A 27,462-nucleotide genomic window follows, 5' to 3' on the forward strand; every position below is an offset into this window, starting at 1 on the left:
AGGTTACACAGAGGGGGACACTAGAGGCAGAGGGGGTCACAGAGGAAGTGCAGGGGACAGGGATGGCACAGTGTTCTGACTTAAGAACAGATTCAGGTTAAAGGCCCACACACACACGTCGGATTTTTCTGAACGACGGGTCGTTTGAATGTCCCATCGTTCAGTCATCCGCATGCCAAATCGGGCGTGTGTACAGACTGTCGTTCGGGTGATAAGACCGGTCTTGAGCGATCCGAACCGTCTTATCACCTGAACGACAGTCTGTACACACGCGCGATTTGGCGTGCGGACGACTGAACGACGGGACATTCAAACGACCCGTCGTTCGGAAAAATCCGACGTGTGTATGGGCCTTAAGAATGAACCTACAGTCCCTATCTCGTTCGTTAATCGGGGACTACCTGTAGTTAATTTGTTCACTGCATCAGCTGTACTCCACCATTGTCTTGTATTAACTGCTGTATTGTGTATTTTATGTTGTTATACCCTGCATGCTGTTGTGCACCACCACGGAAGATGCTGGTGCTATATTATATCAATATATATAAAATAATAATAATATTAATAATAATCTTTAAATACTTTCTATATTGAATTCAGGTTTATTTACAGTATATTGGATTTATCATTTTTTTCATCTCTTAACTTAAAATAAATTGATTATGACCAGTCCAAGTACCCCCCTTATCCCAAATAAAGTGCCCCCTGGGTTATGCAAACTTTTGGTCTAAAAATACAGACTTCAAAGCTTGAGAAATACCTACAGCATTTCAAAATGACTAACCAGTTACAGCCTTAGGAGGTGTGAGTCGTATTTCATTATTTAACAGAACATTTCCTCACTGAAAGAGCTGCTTACAGTTGTTCTCTCGCCATAAAACTGTTGGGCGAGACATAGGATAGGAGTTATTTCCCAGCAGACCTTCACAGAGAGGAAATTTGTGCAATTTTAGGGTTGGGCCTAAGCAAAAAGCAAAAAAAAAAAAAAAAACAAGAGAAAGAAATGAAGGCTGCAAGCCAACTTTCTGTTCTTTATAAGGAAGTGAAAACAAGAAGGCAAAATTACGTAGCAGACAGCAGAGCGAGATTTTCGAGCCGTGAGGAAACAGAGGAGGGATTGCTTTGTGTTATCATTTTCTGTTTCTAATGAGGGTCTTGTTATCGATCTTTGATTGGATATTAATATTCCTGAATCTGAACATTGGAACTTTGGAGTGGCGTACTTCATATAAACCAGCGTGTGGCTGGGGAGAAACTGAAAGCTGAAACAGGAAAGCTGCTAGTGTGGGGGAGGTAAGTGTGACCTGCAGTATAATCTTCTCCAGTGGGTTATTTACTGATTATCCTATACTTTACCACTGCTGTGTCGGTTGCAGTTAGTTTGCCTATTCCTTGAATGTCACAGTTAAAGACCATTGAGGAGGTCTTTAGACTGAGAGATATACGTCCAGCGTTCCTGGAAGAGCGGTTGTTTTATCTGGTGACACTAGCTGGAAAGTAAAATGTCTGTTTGCTCAGTGAATTAGTAATGGCTTCTCAGGTGAATTGTTTTCCATTGTTGCCTAGACAGGTTTGTGTACAGGGGATATCTCTAGATAACAAATGTAATTTGTGACTTTCTCAAGAGAGCTCCAGAAGATCAACTAATTAAAGAATAATAGTAATACGGGGGCTGACATATTTATTTATTTTTAAACCATACCAGTTGCCTGGCTGCCCTGCTGATCCTCTGCTTCTAACACTTTTGGCCATAGACCCTGAGCAAGCATGCAGATCAAAAGTTTCAGAAATTTCTGACAAAAATCTGACTAGATTAGCTGCAAACTTGTTTCAGGTGTGTGATTCAAACACTACTGCAGCCAAGGAGATCAACAGGACTGCCAGGCAACTTGTATTGTTTAAAAGGAAATAAATATGGCAGCCTCCATATACCTCTTAGTTCAGGTTCCCTTTGACGCACACCTGATCTGAAAGGTTTGTGGAGGCAGACATTAATTTCCTTTTAAACAATACAGATTGCCTTACTGTCCTGTTGATCTCCTGCCTCTAATACTCATAGCCATAGACCCTGAACAAGCATGCAGATCAGATGTTTCTGACCGAAGTCTGACTGCTTTAGCTGCATGCATGTTTCAGGTGCGTGATTCAACTTATTGCAGCCAAAGAGATTTGCAGGACTGCTAGGCAGGCAACTGTAATGTTTAAAAGGAAATAAATATGGCATCCTCCAATTACCTCTCACTGCAGGTTCCTTGTTATCTATATATATATATATATAAAATCGGATGTGTATGTATGCATGTGCTGAAACTTGATATACAGATTCCTTACTATCTGGTAAGATATATTCTGGAGGTCTCACGCCACCTGAAAGTGGGCGAGGCATAAAATAACCATTACATTTCATAAAAGCCATTAAAGAGCATAACATTTCAGCCATTCATTTTAAATGGTAAAATAGTAAACTGCAGCGATTCTTAGACTTGGTTCTCAAACTTGGCACAGTTGGTCGCTTGGTGATTAGGATTAATATTCAGGAAAGTGAGTGGAGCTTACAACAACCAGTGACTGTGTGTCAAGGATAAAAAAAGTAGGCGGAGACAACAACAACCAATTACATATCCAAGCAATGCCGATTTCTCTGCTAGTAATTCTATAATTAATGATGGGTCAATAGGTGTTACGTGCCTTGAGGGCTGAAGACCGAAGTGCTGAGAACAGCACCTCTTGCAGCTTACCAGCTGAGGACCCTGGAGTGGTTTACTGGGACCAGCAGCTAATATGGGGCAGGAGCACTAACAGGACCATTGGCATGATGCCGAAGAGAGTGACCGATGAGAAACTGAAGCGCTCCAAAAGGCTGAGTCTGGTGGTGCAATAACATAACTCAGATACCAGGCTGGAGTAACCACAGGCAAAGGTTCAGCAATGGATCGGTTCCTTAGACAGGCAGATGTCAGCAACAAATATAGTTCTAGAGCTGGTAGTTGATCGGTATCAGATCGGGTTCTCAGATGGGCAGAGGCCTGTAACAAATAGGGCAGTCGTACTAAGCAGAGGTCGGCAACAGATCGGGAAGTCAGAGGGGCCAAGGTCAGCAACAGCATGGAACAAGAAAAAGGTAGATCATGTCACAGGAACGCTCGCTCACACTAGCTGCCATACAACGGCACTGGAGAGTGGCATTCTCCAGACTTAAATAGGCCGTTTGGCAGGAACATGCAGGAATGTGCGATGATGTGAACGGACACACGCAATGACGCGCACACCCATACGTGATGACACAATACCCATACACAAATCCGTGGACAGATGCACTCCTGAAACCATAAATTATGCACAAAAAGGCAGACCCTCGGGCGCGCATACGTATAGCATCGCACCAGCGTCTCTGCCACCACTCACGTTGCCCAAAAGTGCACATCACCAGACCCCCATGTTAAAGAACCCAACCAGATGTGCCAGGATGCATGACGGCATCAGTACATACCAGCCGCCTCGTCCGGACAGGTAAGTGGTGGGCAATAGGTGCTAGGTATATGTTGATACACATCCAAAGTTTTGAGTGTTTATTTGTACAAATTGAGCATTTACAGTAGCAATAAAAAGTATGTGAACTCTTTGGAATTATATGGATTTCTGCACAAATCTATATATATAAAATCGGATGTGTGTGTGTATGTATGTGCCGCGATCACTCGAAAACACCTTGACCAATTTGAACGAAACTTGGTATGCAGAATGTAAAAATGTAAAAGGCTGCCATTCTCACAGTAATCAAGCCAGAGTCCCCACACTTGGCACAGTTGGTCACTTGGTGATGGAGGTTACAAATCCAGGAAAAGTGGTCGCAGCATAAAACAGCCAATCAAATTTCAGCCATTTATTTTCAATGGGAAAATGTAAACTGCGGTCATTCTTAGACAGTTTATCGCAGAGTTTTAAAACTTGCCACACTTGGCCACTGGGTGACTGGGATTAATATTCAGGAAAGTGGGTGGAGCTTACAACAGCCAATCAAAATCCACCTATTGATTTTCCAGGGGAATATTGAAACTGCTGCCGTTCTTACACTGTTAATGGCAGAGGCTTCAAACTTGCTACAGTCAGTCATTGGGTGACTGGGGTCCCAAATCTCTAAAGGGGTGGGGCCACAAACAGCCAATCAGATTTCCTTGGTGGATAAACTGCTTCCTTTCACAAATTTTTGATGCCAGGAACCTGAAAGCTCACAAACTTGGTCATTGAGTGACTGTGTGTCAAGGTTACGAAAAGTGGGTGGAGCCAAAAACACAGTTTACTGTGAAAATGTAAACTGCAGCCATTCTTACACTGGCAATGGCAGGGTTCTCAAACTTTGCAGTTGGTCACTGGGTGACTGGGATTAATATTCAGGAAAATAGGTGGAGCCTACAACAGCCAATCAAAATTCACCTGTTGATTTTCAAGGGGAATATTTAAATTGCTGTCATTCTTACACTGTTAATGGCAGAGGTCTCAAACCTGGTACAGTTGGTCACTGGGTGACTGGGGTTCAAAATCAGAAAGGGGTGGAGCCACAAACAGCCAATCACATTTGTGTAATTTCAATGGGAATACAGAAATTATTGATACCAAGGACCCCAAAGCTCATAAACTTGGTAATTGAGTGACTGTATGTCAAGGTTAGAAAAAGTGGGCGGTGCCAATAACTACATTTTTTACATGGAAAAATAGAAACTGCAACCATTCTTTCACTGTTAATGGCAGGGTTCCCAAACTTGACACAGTTGGCCACTGGGTGACTGGGATTAATATTCAGAAAGTGGGTGGAGCCTACAACAGCCAATCAAAATTCACCTATTGATTTTCAAGGGGAATATGTACATTGCTACCATTCTTACAATGTTAATAGCAAAGGCCTCAAACCTGATACAGTCAGTCATTGGGCGACTGGGGTCAAAATTCACCAAAGGGGGTGGAGCCACAAATAGTCAATCAGATTTGTTAGATTGATTTCAGCCATTCTGTTATTGGTAGAGTTTTCAAACTTGACAGTTTTTCACTGGATGACTAGGATTGATATTCAGGAAAGTAGGTGGAGCCTACAACAGCCTATCAAAATTCACCTATTGATTTTCAAGGGGAATATTTACATTGCTGCCTTTCTTACACAATTTTGAAGCAGGTGCTTCAAATCTGGTACAGTCAGTCACTGGGTGACTGGGGTTTAAATTCTGAAAAGGGGGGCTATAAACAGCCAATCAAATTTGTTTAATTTCAATAGAAAATGCAACTTATTGATGCAAAGGACCCCAAAGCTCATAAATTTGGTCATTGAGTGACTGTATGTTAAGGTTAGAAACAGTGGACGGAGCCAAAAACAACTAACTTTTTACATGTGAAAATATAAACTGCAGCCATTCTTACACTGTAAATGCCAGGGTTCTCAAACTTGACGCAGTTGGTCACTGGGTGACTGTGATTAATATTCAGAAAAGTAGGTGGAGCCTACAACAGCCAATCAAAATTCACCTATTGATTTTCAAGGGGAATATTGAAACTGCTGCCATTCTTACACTGTTAATGGCACAGGCCTCAAACCTTCTACAGTCATTACGTCATTAAGTGACTGGGGTACAAATTCACTAAAGGGGCGGAGCCACAAACAGCCAATCAGATTTCTTTGCTGGATAAACTGCTTCCATTCACACAATTTTTGATGCCAGGAACCCGAAAACTCGCAAACTTGGTCATTGAGTAACTGTGTGTCAAGGTTACAAAAACTTAGTGGAGTAAAAAACAGATTTCCCTGGGAAAATGTAAACTGCAGCCCTTCTTCAATGTGAGGCCCTGTTCACACTGCATGCGTTGCCGTCTGGATTTCAGCAACGCATGCGGGAGGCCGACACGCACAACATCAGACAGTGCATAGACTGCACTGTCTGATGTTTACACTGCATGTGTTCCGGACCAGTGCGGTCCAGAAACGCATGCTGCACGCATTTTTTCCCAAAACGCGCGGCTCACCCATTCACTAAAAGTGAATGGGATCAGCCACGCATTGCATAGAAACGCAGATGGCATGCGTTTATACGCGTTGCATTCCGAACGCACGGCCATCTGCGTTTCATAATGTGAACGTAGCCTTAATGGCAGGGTTCTCAAATTTTGCACTGTTGGTTACTGGGTGACTGGGATTAATATTCAAAAAAGTGGGTGGAGCCTAAAAAAGCCAATAACAATTCACCTGTTGATTTTCAAGGGGAATATTAAAATTGCTGCCATTCTTGCACTGTTAATGGCACAAGCCTCAAACCTGGTACAGTTGATCATTCGGTCACTGGGGTTCAAATTCAGAAAAGGGGGTCGAGCCACAAACAGCCAATCAGATTTGTTTTTTTTCATTGGCAAAATACAAATTGATGCCAAGGACGCCAAAGCTCACAAACTTGGTCATTGAGTGACTGCGTGTCCAGGTTACGGAAAGTGGGCAGAGCCAAAAGCAAATTTCACTGGGAAAATATAAACTGCAGGCCTTCTTACACTGTTAATGGCAGGGTTCTCAAACTTTGCCCACTCAAACTTTGCAAAGTCACTGGGTGACTGAGATTAATATTCATGGAAGTGGGTGGAGCCTATAATAGCCAATCAAAATTCACCTGTTGATTTTCAAGGGGAATATTTAAATTGCTGCCATTTTTACACTCTTAATAGCAGATGCCTCAAACCTGCTACAGTTGGTCACTGGGTGACTGGGGTTCAAGTGCTGGAGAGGGGTGGAGTCACAAACCGCTAATCTGATTTGTTTAATTTCTAAGGGAATATACAAAATATTGATGCCATACACCCCAAAGCTCAAAAACTTGGCCATTGAGTGTTTGTGTGTTATGGTTAGAACAAGTGGGTGGGGCCAACACCAGCCAAATACATACCCGAGCAACGCCGGGTCATCAGCTAGTTGGTCATAAAATGTGATCTGATCTTCATCTAAGCCACAACAATAGACAGTCACAGTCTGCTTAAACGAATACCCCGCAAGTAATTAAATGTTTACAGAACTATTTCAGTACACCAATATTCTTGGGATGGCTGGTGTAAATAGTTTTCTTGAGGTCATGTCACAGCATCTCAATCAGTTGAGGTCAGGACTCTGACTGGGCCACTCCACAAGGCGTATTTTCTTCTGTTTAAGCCATTCTGTTGTTGATTTACTTCTATACTTTGGTTCATTGTCCTGTTGCTACATCAATCTTCTGCTGAGCTTCAGCTGTTGGACAGATGGCCTTATGTTTTCCTGCAATATGTCTCAATAAACTTGGGAATTCATTTTTTCTTCAATGATAGCAATCTGTCCAGGCCCTGACGCAGCAAAGCAGTCTCAAACCATGATGCCCCACCACTATACTTAACAGTTGGGATGAGGTTTTGATGTTGGTGTGCTGTGCCTCTTTTTCTCCACACATAGTGTTGTGTGTTTCTTCCAAACAACTCAACTTTCATCTGTCCACAGAATATTTTGCCAGTACTGCTGTGGAACATCCAGGCTCTTTTGCAAACTTTAAATGTGCAGCAATTTTTTGGAGGACAGCAATGGCTTCCTCTGTGGTATCCTCTCATGAACTCCATTCTTTTTTAGTGTTTTACGTATCATAGATTTGCTAACAGGGATCTTAGCATATGCCAGAGACTTTTGTGAGTCTTTATCTAACACTCTAGGATTCTTCTTCACCTCATTGAGCATTCTGCGCTGTGATCTTGCAGCCATCTTTACAGGATGGCCACTCCTAGGGGGAGTAGAAGCAGGAGGGAGGAGGAGGGGGGCAGGGATTCATTTTTTTTGCTCAAGATACAGATAAGCCTGCCTCTGTGTACTGTCTACAAACAACATGGCTGCTGTCATTGTATCACAGGAAGACATAATCATATTCTATTAAAGCTGTTTGCAGCTAGATTTGCTGTGTAAACTATCTAAACTTTAGATAAGATATATAGACAAGTTACTTGTTATAGTTTTTCATCTCGGATCCGCTTTAACTCTTCAATCCTTAACATAACTACAGAATTCTAAAGTTAAAGATAGGCTGTTAATTAACTGCATGTGAAAATAATTACAGAGGAGGTAACTTAAGGACTGAAGTGATAAGATAACTGTCTCACAGTGAAAACTTATCTCTACACTTTAATAAAGCAAGATTGATGTGTGGAGGTAAGTTTTCTCTTGCCTTATCTCCAGCATGAATTATCTCCAGCATGATCTTAAGCCCCATACACACACTGAACAGAGGTCTTTTAGGCTCTCACAACTTTTCTTGTGAAACACCTAAAAAAAATGTCTTGCTATTGTTCAAGCAGCTGATAAGACTGATAAGAAGTCAATTCAACATTTGGATTGACTTCTTATCAGTCTTATCAGCTGCTTGAACAATAGCAAGAGATTTTTTTTAGGTGTTTCACAAGTATAGTTGTGAGAGCCTAAAAGACCGCTGTTGAGTGTGCTTATGGGGCTTTAGCGAATTGCGGCCATTGGCCTCAATTCACTAAAATCATGCTAGAGATAACAAGGCAAGAGAAAACTTATCTCCACACATCGATCTTGCCTTATTAAGGTGTAGAGATAAGTTTTCACAGTGAGAGAGTTATCTTATCACTTCAGTCCTTAAAGAGGAACTCCAGCTTAAACAAACATACTGTCATTAAGTTACATTAGTTATGTTAATTAAAATAGGTAATATAATCTCTTACCCACACTGTTTTAAAAGAAGAGGCAAATATTTGATTTCATGATGGCAGACATCTTTTTGGTTGAAAGGAGGTGACAGGGAGCATGAGACACAGTTCCAACTGTCCTGTGTGCTGATCACCTCTCCCAGTTGCTAGGCAATGTGAATAGCAACATAGGAAATTCCATCATGCTCTGCACAGCATCAAGGAAAAAAAGCCCGGGCTTTTTTTCTTTGATGGGTGGAGCTTAGCTAAAAATGCAGCTAAAAATGATGCTTTGGTAAGAAAAACAAAGTTCTGATGCTGTGAATCTGTTAAAGAAACACCAAGCCTTTTCAGTTCTGCTGAGTAGATTTTTAGTCCGGAGGTTCACTTTACCTCTTCTGCAGTTATTTTCACATGCAGTTAATTAACAGCCTGGAATTATATTTTAAGGATTGAAGAGTACTTTAGAGATTTCTCCTTAACTTAAAGACAGAAGAGTTAACTTTAGGTTTGCCTGAGGTAAAACGTTTCCTGAATACTACATGCCTTATCACCATGGTGATAACTCTAGAAACGTTATTAAAGGGAAGGTTCAGGGAGGGTGACTTGCGCAGTACAGCCCGGAGGACGTCCGATGACGTCAGCGCGCCGGCGTGGGACGCAGAAGTGCCGGGCCTTGGAGCGCAGAAGAGCCCGACCTGGCAGCCGGCCTGGCCAGGTCGGGTCGGCCACCGGAGACCACCGGGAGCCTGCGGAGCGGCGGCGAGGGCACCTCCTGCCTGCCACGGGCTGGAGGAAGCCCCAGGTAAGTGGAAATTGATTTTTATTTTTTAACCACCCTCCCTGAACCTTCCCTTTAAAGACAGGAGATAACCTTATTGAAATGAAACCAATTTGTCTTACCATGGACTGATGAACAGCCAGGCTTTTGGAGATACTTTTAACCCTTTCCGGCTTTATGCAAGTCAACAATTCTTAATCGTACGTCTTCTGGGAGCACTTTTGTGCAAGGCATCATTCACATCAGGCGATGCTTCTTGGGAAAAGCAAACCCAAAACTGGTGTGTGTTCTTTATAGGACAGGGCAGCAGTAACCAACACCTCCAATCTCATCTCATTGATTGGACTCCAGCTGGCTGACACCTCACTCTAATTAGCTCTTGGAGACAGGGCCGGGCTGAGGCATAGGCTGGAGAGGCTCCAGCCTCAAGGCGCAGTGTAGGAGGGGGCGCACAATTCATTCAGCTGTCATTCCTAATTGTGTATGAAGCAGAAAGAAATAAGAAAAGGGGATACATAGCAGTGACTGCAAGCCAGATAACTATATTAAGGTGTTGGGGAGGTTGTGGGCCCTGCGGCCCTCTTTGTCTAATAGCAATCAGTGTGTGACGGCTGGGGTGGGAGGGATGGAGGGGCGCACTTTGGTGTCTCAGCCTTGGGTGCTGGAGGACCTTGTCCCGGCTCTGCTTGGAGATATCATTAGTCTAGGGGTTCACATACCTTTTCCACCTGCACTGTGAATGTTTACATGGTGTATTCAATAAAAACAGAGAAACATTTAATTATTTGTGTGGTATTATTTTAAGCAGACTGTGATTGTCTATTGTTGTGACTTAGATGAAGATCAGATCATTACTGGGAAAAAATATTGAAAACTATGAAAAAAAATTGTTTGTGTCAGTAAATCCAGAAATTAATAATTTTCCATCACTCCAGTTTGACTTACAGTAGGTATATAGAAAAAACTGGACTATTTGATCACATTTTGCACTCAAAAAAAATACAACTTTTACTTTTTCCTGTTCAACTGATCATTTTGATGAAAAAAAGAAGAAAAAAACACTGGAGAATGTAATCATTTTATTATATTATGTGTGGCCACCTTAAGCTCTACTGTTCGATTGGTTTATACAATCAGATTTTCCCTAGTTTTATAGAGGTTTTTGTTGCTTTTGATATTCATTATTGGCATCTAACATCTAGTCTACAGGGCTGGACTTTTGGAAGGGCCACGATGGGCCTAAGCATAGAGTGGTGGCTGCTGCTATCACCAATGAGCTATTACACTAACTGATGAATATGTAAGGGGCCTTACATTCTGGGCCTGAGAAGGGCCCTCCGGTTCTGGGCCCCAGCTGCAACATCTGCATCCTCTATCTGCATTATATTGTTTATATTAAGGAAGCATGACTAATGATGTTCTTTTATGAATCCGCTCCCACTGTTAGCATTGTATTATAAATATCCCCCCCCCCCCCTTCCCCGAAAACTCCTATGATTTTTCTCTTACCTACCTCATAGAGCTGGAGTAGGGGCTTTTGCCCAAAAAGTGTTTGTGCTAAAACATGTCATGTGAGAGATTTGGGGGAAGGGGTTGTGGCCATAGCAGATGCTATAGCACTCGGGGACAGTTTGTCTTAAAAGGTTACTTTTCACGCTACATGTGTTGTGTAGAAACAAACCATATGCAGTTTTTCATAGATAGCCATCATTTCTTTCACACTAGTTTACATTTTCACACCTATATTGTGTATTTAAAAGTGGATTATGTTGTATTCACATGGAAATCCCCTGCATGACAGGCTCTGTCTAAGGGCCTCCTCCATTTTAAAATGGCCATTACCTCATAACAGCTTCCTGGTTAGCACACTGTTAAACTGTAATATCACCCACCTGAGCCATAGGGAAACATGGACATTACCTTGCACATTCAGTTCTAAAAGACAACTGCTGATATATAACTGACAGCAACTGGTATATTTCAGTTCTGACAAAATATTGTCAGAACTGGAAGGGCTCACTGTAAGAAGAAAATGGTGAGCTTCTGAGAGGAACTGACAGTGAGGTAAGTATGAAATATTCATTTGCAGCTACGTCATGTTTATTTAAAATAATTTTGCTCGCTTCAGGTTCCCTTTAAACAAGATTAATTCCTGCGTGTGATTGGCTGTTGTGTGCATGTGACCGGCCACTGATTGGATGCTGTCAGTATTTAAACCTTGCTGTGACACTGGCATGCGGCCCGTGTTAGCTCTAGCTTGCTGGTTGCTGGGTGTTCTGTACTGCGCTGTCTTGTTGTATTGTATTACCTGGATTTTGACCTCTGCCTGTTACTGGACCTTCCTTGCCTGCAGCCTGAACCGACCTCTTGCCTGGATTATCGTTACGACTGTTTGCTGCCTGGTTTTCACCTCGGATACGTTTTTGACCTCTCTTTGCCTAGCCCTCCTATACTGCAACATATCTGATCACCCGTGTATGACCCTGGACTGTTACTGGACTTTGCTAACTCTGAATCCTTGTTTGGCCTGGAAGTTTATTCGCTCACCCTGCATTTAGCTCCAATACCTTGCACACTAAAGGCCTGGGTGTAACTGAAGTCGGGTAGGTGTTGTCTCCTCACCTCCCGTTCAAATGGGGACATGCTACATAGGGTGAAGCATGTGGAGGTAGATTGGGGCATTGGTAGGGTTGCCACCTCTTCCCTTTAAATACCGCCACATATGAATTATACATGCCTTGTGGCTAGTTAGATGCAGTTTAGGCACTGATTATGTGTGAGTAGCCCCAGAACCTGTATAATTCATATGTGCCTGTATTTAAAGGGATGAGGTGGCAACCCTGAGCATTGGAGCTGATTCGTGGGTGGATATTCCTACAGGCCTGACAGGATGCTAGCATATGCCAGAGACTTTTGTAAGTCTTTAGCTGACACTCTAGGATTCTTCTTCACCTCATTGAGCATGTGTTATGTAGAAACAAATCATATGCAGTATTTCATAGAAAGCCATAATTTCTTTCACACTTGTATTGAACCGAGCATCATTTTTAACACCCAGGGCAGCTCTATAGCAAATTAAAAATGCATTCTAAAAATGTGGTTTATTATTAAAAAAAACTTTAATCTTACCTCATTTTTTTACATCTAAGGGTTAAATTAGCCACTTTGGCCATCTGCAAAGGACCTGAGGTCCCTGAGCAGGAGATGGTGGAAGACAGATAAGAAATCACCTCTTTAGACTTAATTGACCACAAACAAACCCTCATTGTACTTCAAACAGAAAACATCAGTTGCAGTTGAAGAATTTCACACCTAGCCTATATTTAGCAGTTGTAAAATAGCAGGGGAGTGAGCTTCTGAACAATGGCAGCCCTTGCAGCTATTTGAAGCCAAGAGCTGCTTGGATCCCTTTAAAAGTGGAGTATGTTGTTTTCACATGGAAATCCCCTGCATTGTAATGTAATTGAGAGTGGGATGAAAACATAAATGTGCATGGAAAGGTTCCATTAAAAAGTTGCTCAAGGGGACATAAACATATGTGAAAGAGCTGTAATGCAGAGGGGAGTCTGTGGTGTAGCGCAGAGTTATGTGCTCTGGGCACTGGTTAGTAGGGGCCACACATCGTGCTGCAGCCATGCCACAGCTGAGAGAGCAGAGCTGTCAGTGTGCAAGTGCACGCCCCGCCTCCCTCTTCCTCCCTTCTCACAGCACAGAAATCAGCATGATAGTTTTAGGTAAAAAGGGGCCCATGGCAAAAATGAATGTAGGGCGGCCTGGGCCACTTACAGATTCATACTGTAATGGGAGAAATTGTGAGACCCCTACAGTTCAAGACTTTTACATTTTTGAATCTACCTAGGCATACTCTTGTCCCCACCCCCTACCTTTTTGAAGTTCATTTGGCCATAGTCCCCAACCGTCCCGTTTTCGTCGGGACTTGCACGATTTGGGAGGGCTATCCCGCTATGACCCCCCAGTGTCCCGGCTGGCTGGGGGGTCAGACGCAGGGGCGGACTGTTGTTTGCGCAGGAAGGGAGGCAGCCAGTGAAAGGGAGCTGGTGGCAAAGCGGCGGAGAAGGGGGGAAGTCTCCCCCCCCCTTCCCTCACCTTGGTGCTCCCTTTCCTGGCTCTCCCTTCCGGATTAATGTGTCCCCTGATGGCGCAGCGGCTGACAGCGGGCGGGGAGGACTTACCGCTGTTACGCAGCCGAAGGAGAGAGCTGTGATCTGTGCGCCGCAAGTCTGGTCTACTCAAGACCAGACTAGCGGCGCACAGATCACAGCTCCCTCTGCCGGCTGGAAGGACATCGGTAAGTCCTCTCCGCCCGCTATCACTCTGCCGCTGAGCCATCGGAGGGGACACATTGATCCGGAAGGGAGAGCCAGGAAAGGGAGCACCAAGGTGAGTTAAGGGGGGGGGGGGGACTTCCCCCCTTCTCCGCCGCTTTGCCACCAGCTCCCTTTCACTGGCTGCCTCCCTTCCTGGGGGCACCTATACACCTGGCTATACTGGGGACACCAACACACCTGGCTACATATACTGGGGGCACCTATACACCTGGCTGCATATACTGGGGGCACCTATACACCTGGCTGCATATACTGGGGGCACCTATACACCTGGCTGCATATACTGGGGGCACCTATACACCTGGCTGCATATACTGGGGAGACCTATACACCTGGCTGCATATACTGGGGGCACCTATACACCTGGCTATACTGGGGACACCAATACACCTGGCAACATATACTGGGGAGACCTATACACCTGGCTGCATATACTGGGGGCACCTATACACCTGGCTGCATATACTGGGGAGACCTATACACCTGGCTGCATATACTGGGGAGACCAATACACCTAGCTACATATACTGGGGAGACCTATACACCTAGCTACATATACTGGGGAGACCTATACACCTAGCTGTATATACTGGGGAGACCTATACATTTGGCTGCATATACTGGGGAGACCTATACACCTGGCTGCATATACTGGGGAGACCTATACACCTGGCTGCATATACTGGGAAGACCTATACACCTGGCTGCATATACTGGGGAGACCTATACACCTAGCTATATATACTGGAGAGACCTATACATCTGGCTGGATAGAGTACTGGTGGCTGGATAGAGTACTGGTTAAGGGCTCTGCCTTTGACATGGGAGACCAGGGTTCGAATCCTGGCTAGGTCAAGTACCTATTCAGTAAGGAGTTCAAGGCAAGACTCCCTAACATTGCAGGGTGGCCTCTTGAGCGCGTCCCAGTGGCTGCAGCTCTTGAGCGCTTTGAGTCCGACAGGAGAAAAGCGCTATACAAATGTTCAGATTATTATTATTATTATTATTATTATTATTATTATTATATCTGGCTGCATATACTGGGGAGACCTATACACCTGGCTATATCTACTGGGGACACCTATACACCTGGCTACATATACTGTGGAGATACTTTAAATTGATATATTACTAATTTTAAATTGTTAATATGAAGGAAAATGAAGCAGGATAGATAGGACCAGTGTGGTTTGAATTGTAAAACCACATATTTTTCTTAGGAAATCTTTATGGTATGCGTGACTAGGGGTGTGACGGGGCATGATAAGGGGTGTGGCAGGGGCGTGGCTTAAGTGTCCCTCTTTCTCATCTCAAAATGTTGGGAGGTATGCATTTGGCCAATGCAAATGTTAGAACAGGCCAGCACAAATCATGGAAAACCTGCTTATCTCTTCTAAGAAAACGAAAGTCACCACATTAACACAGTCTGAAAGTGCCCAATAATGATGCAATCTGTTTTTTCCTAATCTTCATTTCATGCTGAAATCTATTATACATCTATGTCTAGTGTGTGACATAGTAATCAGATCAGATTTCATCTGACGGGTCCATTACAACACAGAGATGTGACTATGTCCTTAAGGTGGCCATACACTGGCCCGATTCGCGGCCGTTTCGACAGCAGATTCGATCCTGGGATCGAATCTGCTGCCAATCGCTCGCGCTAAACGCACCCGCCGATCCGATTTCCTCCCGAAATCGGTCCGTCGATCGCGCCGTGCGGGAAATTACCCTCGATCGCCCGCGGGTAGGGTGCGCGTCGCTAGCGGCGGCCGATCCGATCAGGTATACATTACCTGACGCTGGCTCCCGGGCGTCTTCTCCGCGCTGCACCGCTCTGTTCCGGCTCCATCCCGGCGCTTCCTGTGTCACTGCAGTGACCAGGAAGTTCAAATAGAGGGCGCTCTATTTGAACTTCCTGGTCACGGAGTGACACAGGAAGCGCCGGGATGGAGCCGGAACAGAGCGGTGCGGTGCAGCGTGGAGAAGACGCCCGGGAGCCAGCTTCAGGTAATGTATACGGGGGGGGGGGGGGGCACAGGCAGCAGGAGCAGCTCAACAGATTGTGATCGGTTTCAGGCTGAAATCGATTCACAATCTGTTTGCAGTAAAGGCAGCCATACGATCCCTCTCTGATCAGATTCGATCAGATAGGGATCTGTCAGCTGGTCGATCTAATGGCAAATCGACCAGTGTATGGCCACCTTTAGAGTTGTATAGCCAGTGTGGTTACATACAGCAACAGTGTGAAGCACTGGCATACTGTACCCTATTTGTTTGCAATTACTTGTTTTATCTTGCCACATCCCATTGGCAGCAGTGACATTCTTGGACTGCAAGTGTGCCGTATGTCCAGATTGACCAGGAGTTATACAATATCCAGATAACTTAAGGTGGCCACACACCATGCAATTTTTAAAATATCTGTTCAATTTAAGAATTGCAATCAATTTTTTCTGACTGATTGTAACATTTCAAAAATCTGACCAATGTACCACACACTTATGTTCAATGTTTCCCCAATTGTGATAAAAATGATTGGAAACTCTGACAAAATTGCTAGGGTGTGTATATTAATAAATTGACAATATAACACACACCATACAATCTTTAGAAAGATTGAAGAAAAATATCTGGCATTTTATTATCTGGATCATTTTATTGTATCGTGTGTGGCCACCTTAAGGCAGACCAGTGATGTAATGTCCAATGAACTATTATTCGACTTATTGGATGTATGTGAATTTAGAAGGACTTGTGCATTTGTTTACTGTCTGGTTGGATTGTTGATGCTTTCTGAGCTATAACTTATTTGATTCATTTGGATGTCTTGCCAATAGGATAAAACTCTGTTTTAAAATATGAGATATATTGGATGTTCTGTTTTTGATGATATATCTAGTCTTTACTTATAGGGTAAACACTGATGATATTTTCTGCCCATGTACATGATATGACAATCTGCTTGTTGTTGATACTGTACTATACACATGTAATTAACCACTTGCAGATCCCTGCAGCGTAATACAACTAAAAACTTAACTTCAGGATCAGGGGCATATACAGGATCTTCTCAAAAAATTAGCATATTGTGATAAAGTTCATTATTTTCTGTAATGTACTGATAAACATTAGACTTTTATATATTTTAGATTCATTACACACAACTGAAGTAGTTCAAGCCTTTTATTGTTTTAATATTGATGATTTTGGCATACAGCTCATGAAAACCCCAAATTCCAATCTCAAAAAATTAGCATATTTCATCCGACCAATAAAAGAAAAGTGTTTTTAAAACAAAAAAAAGTCAACCTTCAAATAATTATGTTCAGTTATGCACTCAATACTTGGTCGGGAAACCTTTTGCAGAAATGACTGCTTCAATGCAGCGTGGCATGGAGGCAATCAGCCTGTGGCACTGCTCAGGTGTTATGGAGGCCCGGGATGCTTCGGTAGCGGCCTTAAGCTCATCCAGAGTGTTGGGTCTTGCGTCTCTCAACTTTCTCTTCACAATATCCCACAGATTCTCTATGGGGTTCAGGTCAGGAGAGTTGGCAGGCCAATTGAGCACAGTAATACCATGGTCAGTAAACCATTTACCAGTGGTTTTGGCACTGTGAGCAGGTGCCAGGTCGTGCTGAAAAATGAAATCTTCATCTCCATAAAGCTTTTCAGCAGATGGAAGCTTGAAGTGCTCCAAAATCTCCTGATAGCTAGCTACATTGACCCTTCCCTTGATAAACACAGTGGACCAACACCAGCAGCTGACATGGCACCCCAGACCATCAATGACTGTGGGTACTTGACACTGGACTTCAGGCATTTTGGCATCTCCCTCTCCCCAGTCTTCCTCCAGACTCTGGCACCTTGATTTCCGAATGACATGTAAAAGTTGCTTTCATCCGAAAAAAGTACTTTGGACCACTGAGCAACAGTCCAGTGCTGCTTCTCTGTAGCCCAGGTCAGGCGCTTCTGCCGCTGTTTCTGGTTCAAAAGTGGGTTCATGCTTCCATCTGCTGAAAAGCTTTATGGAGATGAAGATTTCATTTTTCAGCACGACCTGGCACCTTCTCACAGTGCCAAAACCACTGGTAAATGGTTTACTGACCATGGTATTACTGTGCTCAGTTGACCTGCAAACTCTCCTGACCTTAACCCCATAGAGAATCTGTGGGACATTGTGAAGAGAAAGTTGAGAGACGCAAGACCCAACACTCTGGATGAGCTTAAGGCCGCTATCGAAGCATCCTGGGCCTCCATAACACCTGAGCAGTGCCACAGGCTGATTGCCTCCATGCCACGCCGCATTGAAGCAGTCATTTCTGCAAAAGGTTTCCCGACCAAGTATTGAGTGCATAACTGAACATAATTATTTGAAGGTTGACTTTTTTTTGTTTTAAAAACACTTTTCTTTAATTGGTCGGATGAAATATGCTAATTTTTTGAGATAGGAATTTTGGGTTTTCATGAGATGTATGCCAAAATCATCAATATTAAAACAATAAAAGGCTTGAACTACTTCAGTTGTGTGTATTTGAATCTAAAATATATGAAAGTCTAATGTTTATCAGTACATTACAGAAAATAATGAACTTTATCACAGTATGCTAATTTTTTGAGAAGATCCTGTATATACACACTTCCTTGTTTTTGCCCCCCTGCGCAAGCACATATGCGCCTCCAAGCAATGCTCTATGAATGGGAACATGTGTTCTATTCATCCCCCATGTACCAAAATAAAACACTTGTAAAGGAAACAAAACAAAGTGACAACATTTAAAAAAAACAAAAACAAACCATAAATAGTTAATGTAGGGATTCAGCTTTTTTAATGTGCATGACATGAGGGTATATTATTGTTATTTTTGCAAATAAGGGTTTGTAATTAGTGATATAGTATAAACTAACACACACTAAATACAGTACAACTTTATTTCCAAATAAAATATTGTAACCATACATTTTACTAGAGACATAAGTAATATCCTCTATAATAATCGCCTGTGTCCCTGCGTCCTCGTTTGTCCCAGTGTCTGTGCGTTTGGCTTACTGCCCATGCGGCAGGTACGCGTTGCGGTGCGCGTTTCAGCATGCTTTGCGGCCATGTACGCGCATATGCAGGCGATGCGGTGGCGGCAACAGGGGAGGGAGGTTGTGAGGGGAGAAGCCTAGCGCCTGCTATTGTAATGGGCCTTAGGTCTAGTGTTGTAATAACTAGGACAAATGGGAAAATAAAATGTGTGGGATTTAGCTACAGTAGAAGTACAGAAATAATGACTTCCTGTCAGAAATAATGAATTCCTATCAAAATGTACCACCCAAAGAAACGATTTAGGTGTGATAAGTATTGATGAAGTTATTGGCGAATGAATGGGAGGAGCGTGATATGTGAACATTGCTCTGGTTTTTAAGGGGAAATAACCTGTGGTAGGGAAGTGGTTAATATCTGCCTATCATTAGTGTTATCTTTCTATTATTGGTAGTATCTTCACATCATTAATATCTGCCCATTAGTATTGCTTGCTTGTAATTGGTAATGTCTGTATGTCATTGATATCTTCCTAGCATTGCATGTCATTAACCACTTGCCGACCGCCCCCAGCCGATGGGCGGCGGCAAAGACTGGGCCTAAATGACTGCAATACGCCCATCGGCGGAGGCGGCGGCGGCAGGCGTGGTTATGCGGCGATCGCGTCATTCGTGACGCGATCAGCCGCCAGCGACTGGCTCCGCCCCCCTCGCGCTGTAACCCGCCGGCCGTTCGGAAGTGCCGGCGGGTTACTATCACCCGGATCGCCGCTGCATGTATGTATAATAGGCTTTGTAATGTACACAAAGCCTATTATACAGGCTGCCTCCTGCCCTGGTTGTCCTAGTGTCCGAGGGACCACCAGGGCTGGCTGCAGCCACCCTAGTCTGCACCCAAGCACACTGATTTCCAGCCCCCCCTGCCCCCTGATCGCCCACTGCACCCCTCAGACCCCCCCGCTGCCCACCCCCCAGACCACTGTTAGCACCCAATTACCCCCCTAATCACCCATCAATCACTCCCTGTCACTTTCTGTCAATGCAATTTTTTTTAACCCTAAACTGCCCCTGCTCCCTCCTGATCACCCCCCCACCCCTCAGATTCTCCCCAGACCCCCCCCCCCTGTGTACTGTATGCCTCTATCCCCCCTGTAATAACCCACTGATCACCTGTCAATCACCCATCAATCACCCCCTGTCACTGCCACCCATCAATCAGCCCCTAACCTGCCCCTTGCGGGCAATCTGATCACCCACCCACACCAATAGATCGCCCGCAGATCCGACGTCAGATCACCTCCCAAGTGCAGTGTTTACATCTGTTCTCTACCCTAAACACCCACTAATTACCCATCAATCACCCATCAATCACCCCCTATCACCACCTGTCACTGTTACCCATCAGATTAGACCCTAATCTGCCCCTTGCGGGCACCCAATCACCCGCCCCACACGCTCAGATTGCCCTCAGACCCCCCCTTATCAATTTGCCAGTGCATTTTTTACATCTGTTCTTCCCTGTAATAACCCACTGATCACCTGTCAATCACCTATCAATCACCCATCAATCACCCCCTGTCACTGCCACCCATCAATCACCCCCTGTCACTGCCACCCATCAATCAGCCCCTAACCGGCCCCTTGCGGGCAATCTGATCACCCATCCACACCATCAGATTGCCCCAGACCTGCCCTCAGATCACCTCCAAAGTACATTGTTTACATCTTTTCTGCTATCTAATCACCCACTGATCACCCATCAATCAGCCCCTGTCACTGATACCCATCAGATTAGACCCCTATCTGCCCCTAGGGCACCCAATCACCCGCCCACACCCTCAGAACGCCCTCAGACCCCAGCCCTGATCACCTCGCCATTGCATTGCTTGCATCTATTTCCCCCCTCTAATCACACCTTGAGACACCCATCAATCACCTCCTGTCACCACCTGTCACCCCCTAGCACACCTACCCATCAGATCAGGCCTTAATTTGCCCCGTGTGGGCTCTTGATCACTCGGCCAAACCCTCAGACCCCCTTCCGATCACCTCCCCAGTGCATTGATTGCATCTATATTCCCCTCTAACCACCCCCTGAGACACCCATCAATCACCTCCTGTCACCCCCCTATCCATCAGATCAGGCCCAATACAACCTGTCATCTAAGAGGCCACCCTGCTTATGACCGGTTCCACAAAATTTGCCCCCTCATAGACCACCTGTCATCAAAATTTGCAGATGCTTATACCCCTGAACAGTCATTTTGAGAAATTTGGTTTCCAGACTACTCACGGTTTTGGGCCCGTAAAATGCCAGGGCAGTATAGGAACCCCACAAGTGACCCAATTTTAGAAAAAAGACACCCCAAGGTATTCTGTTAGGTGTATGACGTGTTCATAGAAGATTTTTTTTTTTTTTTTTAACAGTTAGCGGAAACCTATTTTCATTGTTTTTTTCACAAAGTGTCATTTTTCACTAACTTGTGACAAAAAATAAAATCTTCTATGAACTCACCATACTCCTAACAGAATACCTTGGGGTGTCTTCTTTCTAAAATGGGGTCACTTGTAGGGTTCCTATTCTGCCCTGGCATTTTAGGGGCCCTAAACCGTGAGGAGTAGTCTAGAATCCAAATGCCTCAAAATGACCTGTGAATAGGACGTTAGGCCCCTTAGCGCACCTAGGTTGCAAAAAAGTGTCACACGTGGTATCGCCGTACTCAGAAGAAGTAGTATAATGTGTTTTGGGGTGTATTTTTACACATACCCATGCTGGGTGGGAGAAATCTCTCTGTAAATGGACAATTGTGTGTAAAAAAACAATTGTCATTTACAGAGATATTTCTCCCACCCAGCATCTGTATGTGTAAAAATACACCACAAAACACATTATACTACTTCTCCTGAGTATGGTGGTACCACATGTGTGGCACTTTTTTGCACCCTAAGTGCGCTAAGGGGCCCAAAGTCCAATGAGTACCTTTAGGATTTCACAGGTCATTTTGCGACATTTGGTTTCAAGACTACTCCTCACGGTTTAGGGCCCCTAAAATGCCAGGGTAGTATAGGAACCCCACAAATGACCCCATTTTAGAAAAATTCTGTTAGGAGTATGGTGAGTTCATAGAAGATTTAATTTTTTGTCACAAGTTAGCGGAAAATGACACTTTGTGAAAAAACACAATTAAAATCAATTTCCGCTAACTTGCACAGACCTTAGCTATATTCTGGAGGAACCAGTTGTAGAAGCAGAATTTATTGAAGCCTCTGTTAAGGGCTCAAAGGGAAAGAGTCCGGGTGCGGACGGATTTTGCACAGAATTCTATAAATGCTTCTCTAAAGAATTGGCACCTCTTTTTTGCAGAATGGTAAATAGCATGCAATATGACCATACCTTCTCAGACTCCACTAATAATGCTCTTATTACTCTTATACCAAAGGAAGGCAAGGAGGCAGAACGTTGTGCAAGTTTTAGGCCAATATCCCTAATAAATACCGATGTTAAATTATACTCGAGCATACTGGCTCATAGAGTAGAGGAGGCCTTGGAGGTATTACTGGGGAAACAGCAAACGGGCTTTAGGAAAAATAGGCACCTTCAGGAAAATATATATACAGCAATTAATATTATTCATAACTGTAAAGTTAATAGAGAAGAAACAGTCCTCATAGCGATCGACGCAGAAAAAGCGTTCGATCGTATCCCGCATGAATTTATATTTAATTGCTTAAAAAACTTTGGCATAGGTCCCCTCTTTATAGAAAGAATTAAGAAGCTGTACAATAATTTAAATGCTCAATTGATAATCAACTCTTCTGCCTCCAAAGCCTTCCCGATTTTGAACGGGGTACGACAGGGATGCCCTCTTTCACCCGGACTCTTTAACCTATGTCTCGAGCCCCTACTACTTTGGCTATCATTCATAAAGCATTTCCGCATGCGGAAATGCTTAAAACAGCTGACTTTACCGACCACTCGGCAAAGTCAGCATTCATAAAGCCTCTTTCCGCATGGAAAAATGACACTACCGAGCAGAGTGATAAATCACCGCCTTGTGCGGTGATTATCGGTACAAATGTAGCAAAATGTTCATTCATGAAGATCACCGCAAGCGGTGTGAGGTCGGGAAGTACCGCTCCCTCTGATGTGGCGATACCAATGTAAGTTAATGGAGACACACAGACCTTCCAGGCAGCTGCAGCAGAGCGGAACACGGAGAAATGTATCAACTGCAGCTTCCGTGTCTCCGCCTGCCTACCGCCAGCTTAGCTCGGGGAATCTCCGCACTGCTTCCGCACATGGATACATCTTTATGAATGCCCACCCAGAAGTCTAAAAATTCGCCAGCGGTGTTTTCCCGCACTAATTCTCTTTACCGACAGCCTGTTCATGAATGATAGCCTTTGTATTCAAAACGATAAAAAATTAAAATGTATAACAGTAGGTACCGAAGAGATTAAAGCACTGGCTTATGCTGATGACCTCCTGTTGACACTAAGAGACCCAGTAATGTCCCTATATAGATGCAAACAAATTTTAAGCAGCTTTGGGGCAAGTTCAAATTTTAAAATCAATATGGAAAAAAGTATAATCCTCGATCTAGGCTACGCGATAGAAACAAGGAAAAAGATCCAGGAATATAATAACTTTGCTTGGGGAAAAGTAATTAAGTACTTGGGGATTAAGCTGGGCGGTAACGTAGACAAAATATATGATCAAAATTATAAAAATCTAATGGAAGAGAGAAAAAAAAAAACTAAATGGATGGGATCGGCCTTACTTTAATCCACTGGGCAGAATAGCAATAATAAAGATGTGTATTTTGCCCAAAATAATATTCCTTATGCAGTGTGTTCCGATTGTCCTCCCCAGCACATGGTTCAGGGGGTGGAACAGACTCTTCCAGGATTTTATCTGGGCTAGATCATCTCATAGAATTAGCTATAACATAATTGGTAGAGATAAAGCAAGGGGTGGGATGCCGGCCCCAGATATTTTATCTTACTATAAGTGTATACATTTAACAAGAATAGTGGACTGGAAAATAGAACACTCTACGAGTTCAGGTAAAAAATTATGGACATTATTTGAAAAAAATGAACTAAATATGGACATGATATTTGCATGCCATTCTATGTATATTCACAGGTTATGGAGTATATCATCCCACCCCTTAATAAAGCCCACACTGAGAGTCCTATATAACCTAATAAAGGAATGGCTAACTGGGGGTGGTCTTTCCCTCCTGACATCCTTAAGAGATAATCCAGGCATCCTCAGCATTGTGGTTCTCCAAGAATGGTGTAAATATTGATACTCGTTTAGTACATATTTATGGAAACAAATCCCTGGGCATTACTGGTATGATAGGGGGACAAAGGAAAGAATACACCCTGGTGGCTTACCCAAATAAAAAAATATATGAACAAAAAGACACCTATTAGGAGTGATTTGAATCTATTTGAGAAACTTCTTCTACTTAATAATAGACCACCTAAAATAATGTCACTATTATACGACTTCTTAAAAACCACTGACCAATGTGATCTCCCTCCGTACTGTAAAAAATGGGAGACTATCATAAATACACCCCTGGGGGAGAAATGGCCAGCTATTTGGTCTGCTATATGGGGTAGCCCGGACTCAGATTTACAGTGGATGCAATATAAAGTGGTATCTAGATGGTATCTAACGCCCGAAAGGGCAAAACATTTTTATCCAAGGATGGGGTCCACATGCTGGCGATGCGGGTTGACAGGGGGATCAGAAGTTCATATGTGGTGGAGCTGCCCGTCTGTCACTCCCCTGTGGAATGAATTTATAGAATTTGGTAAACAACAGGTACACACCAACTTTAATATATCCAAAATTAATGCGATTTTTGGTATAACAGAACAGGAGGAGACTAAGGAAGGCACTTTTCTGATAACAGTGGGTACCCTATATATCCGGAAAATAATAGCTAAAAACTGGAAGAGTCCGGGCCGCCTCCTTTTCTTAGAATGGTTTAGGGGAATGGAAAACTTATACGAAAGATCAAATACCCCGACACCAGAAATTACTTCAAACCAATATAAATTTATAAGAGAAATCTGGGGTAACCTAAGGGGTTACTCCCCCCTTGCGGTCATATAGGCGGGACCATCAAGTACGGGTTAGGGAGGAGGGAGACTGGCGACTAGCCGAAATACCGAGACAAAATGGCATAAGGGACCATTGTGACCGTGGCCTAATATAACCTAGCCTACTTGGGGTATGAATGTGAAGTATGGTTGGATTATGAATATTGGGTGTATGGGGTAGTATGGGGAGAGGGGTGGTGGTATAAGGGGAGGTGTGGGGAGGCGCAGGTTAATCGTTCACTAATTTTTGTAATGGTACTGTGTTATATCCTTTTTTCTTTTTTCTCAAACAATGATGCAAACAGTACCTAACATATAAGGCTTTTGCCTTAAGACAATCAGGATATAACCCGGTGGGGATAGCTGAGTTTGAAGAAAAAAAAAGAAATTAAAAAAAAAAGAAAAAAAAGAATATAATTCGCTATCAGTAGCGTGATCGGTGGCAGTGGGTGTCGGGTACAGTTGCCCAACAAGCAAATCTTAACACAATTTGGGTCCTGAATACCTGAAGGATTTGTTGAAATTGCATCACAGCTCTCACAATCTTAAATCAAAAGGCTCTAATAACGTGGTCACCTCCAGAGAGCTTCTCAAAACCTTTTGAGCAGCGGTAGGGAACCTATGGCTCGGGAGCCAGATGTGGCTCTTTTGATTGCTACATCTGGCTCACATACAAATCAGTAAGGGGTTGATTCACTAAGCTACACTGCTCAAGCAGCACAGCTTAGTGTGGCAGCGCAAGTAACATTTTCAAAGTAGGCACACTATTGCTTTAGAGTGCACTACTAACTTACTCGCGCTCCCCCAAAAACTAACAGCTGCTCCAATTGTCCCACTCTGTATCCTGTCAGGTCCAGTGACTTTGTAGGACGAGATCCTCGCACTTTCATTGGCCCAATAAGCTGCCTGTCACTTGACAGGCAGCCAATTGGGCCAAAGTGCGGGGATCTTGTCTTACAAAGTGAATCAATACCCAAGTCAGCTAGCTAATTGTACAAGCTGTTAGTCGGTATTTCTCCTGTCTGACTCTCGGGGAAATTGCTGATGTTGCTGAAACCCAAGAGAAGCTGAAGACATGTCTGACACTTCCGCTGCCCAGAGCATCAACTCTATACACATCACCATGATGGTAATAGGGACGATAGCCCTCTGCTGCGCACTGTGCCGTTTTGAAACATATTGTATGGCTCTCACAGAATTACATTTAAAATATGTGGCGTTTATGGCTCTCTCAGCCAAAAAGGTTCTGACCCCTGCTTTAGAGCCTTCTGTCATGCTGCCCCTACACTTTGGAACTCCTTGCCACACCCACTCAAAACAACTCCATCCCTGGAAGCAATTAAGTCCAAAATAAAAAGCCACCTGTATAGTCTGGCATTTACAAACACCTGGCTATTTCCTCTGTTACACGGTCCACCCTGAGGCTTGGTTCGCATCTAAAATCGAAATTGCTGACGGCAGCGATTTTATTTTTTTTGTAGCCTTTTTATTTCCCCTCCCGGCGCTCCAATGCTAAGATTTTGTGCAAAGCGCTTTTGTAAGCGCTTCTGCAGAGCGATTCTATTTTGTCACTTCCTGACATTGGTCAGGAAGTGAACTCTTTGACCCGGGAAAGAATAAATACAAGTATTTATTCTTGAAAAATGCAAACGCCGCATAATGCGATTTTGTGAGCGTTTAGTGCTCTTCCTATACCTTCCGGTACAGGCACCGCTTTGCGGAGCGCAAGGCAGACGAAAGACACTGATATGAACCTTCTCATAGAGAATCACTGCACAAGCGTTTTGTGGGCGATTTTCAAAATCGCCTGCGCTTGAAAAAAGGCCAAAAATGCCCTAGATGTGAACGAGCCCTGAAACGATGTATTGATCTGACGCATATGCGCTTAGAGTCCTATGGGAGAAAGACACTTTACAGATGTTATTGTGTATCAGAACACACACATGTAACTTATGCTGATGCTGCTCACAGGATGAGAAGCAGAGAAAAGCTATCGTACCATCAGTAAACACCACACTGGGTTGGAGTGTATGTGAGACTCCAGGAAATTGTAGGTGATAGGCTGCAATGGCCTTCTCAGATGGCTTCAGTGGGTGAAATCAATAAAGTAGCCTTCACACAGACGTCTGACAGTCGTGGTTTCCTGCGGAACTGTCTGGTGTACACGTGTGGCTGTAAGTGCTCAGGGCTGTGTCCGTGGTAGAACAGTGGTGAGGGAAATCATTATTTGTAAGTTTGCCCACTTGTAAATAAATGAACTGTTTGTAATTTTATGGTAGTTTCCTTTTCTTACAGAGAGACAGAATATCAACCTAAAACCCCAAATTAACGAATCACAGAAACGTTATAAATGGATTTGCATGTCATTGAGTTATAAAAAGTGTCTCCTACACCCCAGCCAGAATTCTGGCTCCTACAGGCGCCAACTCTCACCAGATATTACATGCAGTTTCCCTAATCCAAGTGGAAAGAGCACTACATGTCAGTCACCAG

General features: G+C 43.7%; 1 protein-coding gene across 1 annotated transcript in view; it reads left to right on the plus strand.

Annotated features, from left to right (window-relative positions):
- Positions 1-928: 928 nt before the first annotated feature.
- Positions 929-27,462, plus strand: part of STAT6 (signal transducer and activator of transcription 6) — a 234,076-nt gene continuing 207,542 nt past the window's right edge. The window contains exon 1 of the mRNA XM_068267474.1: positions 929-1,293. The gene's annotated coding sequence lies outside the window, so the exon portion shown is untranslated. The remainder of the gene's footprint in view (positions 1,294-27,462) is intronic.

This window comes from Hyperolius riggenbachi, chromosome 2, assembly GCF_040937935.1.
Source record: "Hyperolius riggenbachi isolate aHypRig1 chromosome 2, aHypRig1.pri, whole genome shotgun sequence".
NCBI classification, from domain to species: domain Eukaryota; kingdom Metazoa; phylum Chordata; class Amphibia; order Anura; family Hyperoliidae; genus Hyperolius; species Hyperolius riggenbachi.